This window comes from Mizuhopecten yessoensis, unplaced genomic scaffold, assembly GCF_002113885.1.
Source record: "Mizuhopecten yessoensis strain PY_sf001 unplaced genomic scaffold, ASM211388v2 scaffold716357, whole genome shotgun sequence".
In the NCBI taxonomy this organism is placed as follows: Eukaryota; Metazoa; Mollusca; class Bivalvia; order Pectinida; family Pectinidae; genus Mizuhopecten; species Mizuhopecten yessoensis.
Genome location: NW_018480076.1, coordinates 179,066 through 182,474, shown reverse-complemented (window position 1 = coordinate 182,474; position 3,409 = coordinate 179,066).

Below are 3,409 nucleotides of genomic sequence, written 5' to 3'. Positions count from 1 at the left end.
CCCTCTAGTGGCCCCATTTATAAACAGATTTTGTTTTCCTTTGCAAACGCAACTTAGTGTTGCATTTACGAAGAGCCCTTAATAATAAATATAAACATCATCTAACGAAAAGATTTCCTTAAATATCTAGTATCGTTTTTACCCCTTATTGGCCCCAATACAGAGATTCATTCAGCACCAAAATGTCTGTTGTTATTAAGTCATCATAACTATAAAATGGTGAGATTCAACCAGCACCAAGTGTTACAAAATACAGGCACGGACAGCATCATAATAAGTAATACAATGTTAACATAGACAAACAATTAACAGAAACTTGTGTGTAATACAAATCTTCAAACATTTAAGTAATGCCTCGATTCTTTTCATACAAACATAATATACAAAGAGAGCAACTAATAAAGTAAAATTAAGTTATATGACTCTAGTTCATAACACTATACCAACTGTTCCCTGGATATTTCATGCTTAAATGTAAAGCTTCTAGAGGGAAATGTTCCAAGGCTACATTACCCCTGGACGCCTGGTTGCCCCCTACCCCCAATGAGATGTCCAAGGCTACATTACCCCTGGACCCTTGGTTGCCCCCTACCCCCAATGATATGTCCAAGGCTACATTATCCCTGGACCCCTGGTTGCCCCTTACCCCCAATGAGATGTCCAAGGCTACATTATCCCTGGACCCCTGTTTGCCCCTCCGTCAAATGAGTTCCCCAAGGCTAGAGTCATGACTATTAGTCATTAAAATAAACACATTATTCACTATACTTAATATTAAAATAGGGTAAGACAATGGTTAAAGTTATACTGTACTAATTAACTATTATCAAAAAGACTCTAACCTACATGTATGTATTGCAATAAAATACTAACTATATATCCAGCATGTTCTTTCTCTAACAGGCAGCAGTTCAAAATACATGGATTTGCATTCATACTGGCATGAATGTTAAGAAAACTCTTGTTTTTTTTAAAAATACAGGCGATAAATTTAAACTGAAACCCAGTGTTAGCATGCACAAAAATACCTTGAACCAGTCAGTACATTAATTAAGCCATTTCATCTACTGAATGAATAGCTTGAATGACATCCCTTTGATTCAAATGTCACTGAGCTTACTGAACACATCTGATTTCAGTGTTTCCTGAATTACACTATGCATCCTTCTGATATTGCTGTTACTCATTAAAACATTTGCATTGCTGAACCTCTCTGTCTGGAACAGGCTTTTCAGTAACTTCGCATTGAACAGACCAAATGACATTTTAATCGGCCACCTTTCGTAAAACTATATACGAGAATTTCATATATAAGAAAAAGGCGATATGAAATAGCCAAAATCAGAACCAAATCATCAATGTTGGCTTGCTGTCTGTTCTTAATGAAAACCCTGCAAAGAAATACAATTTTTCCAGGAATGAATAACCAGGTATAATCACGGACTTAGGTAATCTAATTCCGTGGTATAATGTATTCCTTGCCATTTTTTGTCCATGTGTATGTTCCAATGTTTCAATGTAATCAAACGCATGTTGCTTTTGGCTCAGTATCTTGTTCCAACAGGTCAAACACCTTGATAAAACCTGCACCGAAAGAAATGGCAAGGCGTGGGGTTGGCCCACTTGACATATTTATCTCCCTTGGTTCCTGAAGAGCTGTGTCAATCTGAAGTGCTCCAAACCCTTTGCCACCAAGCTTAACGATGTGTATACTTTCGGCCTTCTTGTCTGCAACAAAGATATTTCCACGTCCATCTAGAGAGGTTCCGACTGGTTCCTTCAGTTTACACAACTGCGTCCCATCATATGCCCCAAGTATGCCGTCGTCTAATCGGAGAAATATGATCTTGTTCCGGTTCCAGTCACTCACAGCAAGTATTCCGTCTTCAGAAACGTCCACTGATCGAGAAGAGGAGAATAGAGGTTGTTGCAGATGGTTCACAGCAATGCTTCTAAGCAGTATTCCATCCATACTGATCAAGTCAACCCGAGGACGTCCGAATGGTGCACACACACCACAAGCAATTACATTTACTTTATTTGTGTCTTGAGTATGTGAAATACATGCGTATCCAACCGCTGTCGGGATACGTGTTCGTATCTCCATACTTCCTTTAACTGGGATCATTATCTTGATGATAACGCGACATGCTGGAACAGCAACAAGGCAGAATCGGCTCGTCAACATGGTGGTCACAGATGACGCGTTTCTTTCAATAACTGCAATATCCCATGGATCGCCATCTACGAAAAGTAAGCATTCGAGGAAAGAGCCGTCGAAATGGAAAAGCTTGATCTTCCGGTTCCAACGATCCACAACAACCAGACGATCATCAATCCATCCTATGCCGACTGCGTATCCTTTTTTCTTCTTCTGGTGAAATGTTTGACCGGAAATATGAAATCTGGGCTGCGCATTTGAAGGGAAGGTTTTTTGCAGTCTGGGCTTTGTCATTGGCAGGCTTTGAACATGGAGCAGACTTTGAATCATTCAAAGCATGTTTTGATAGTTTCTCTGTTGGTGGTGGTGTTGTCTTGGATACCTCATCAACGCTAGTATCGAGTCGTGGGCCTTGTCCATTAGCAAAAGCCTGTTTGACAGCAATGCTGCAAACATTTGATTGCATCCATTCCTCTGGTTTTCCAGTATTCATCTGTAGTGTTATATCAATGTTATTTGGTTTGTATTTATCAACCATTGCCTTACACTTTCCCGTTTGTTGTTCGAACTCTGTGAGTGTCTGAAACAAGGCCACTCCTGTTTTATTGTGGTACTCCCTAATTCGGCTTGTTCTGTCCAGTAATTCCTCTTGATTACAAATCTCTTCCAGCATGGAGCGACACCATGCCATTTTGTTCATTTCGGCACCATTGGTCTGATCAAATTGAAGCTCCAATATGTCTTGTAGTTTGTTTTCTTGTTCCCGTAAACGGCAAGCAATGTCATCACGGAGTGTCATACAATGGAGTTTTATTTGCTGTTTTCTTTCTTCTTTAGTGTGTCTGTTGTCAGTCTGATGTTTCAATAGGTCTTGGCAGACGTTGTCTATCTCAGATTTAGTATCTGCAATCGAGTCACTAACCTCACTCTGCTTTTTCTTACACATCTTATCCAACATCGACAAAGGTATGGGATCAACATTACACCTACCATGATGTGGTGTGTCCTCTAAACACGTGTTACACAATAACATGTCACAGCTTATACAAAATCTACTCAATTCCACGTTAGGGTGTCTCGCACACTGTACCCCCGGTCCGTGCTTGTCAGAAACGGACAAAGCAGTTAGACTACTCGTGAAAATGGCATCCGTTGCGTCCCCGCTCCCGTGCAGTGATGTATGACAAATAGGGCATCCTACCTGTATCACAGTTTCACCTGTACTGCTATCTCCGGTGTCCCCCCCCC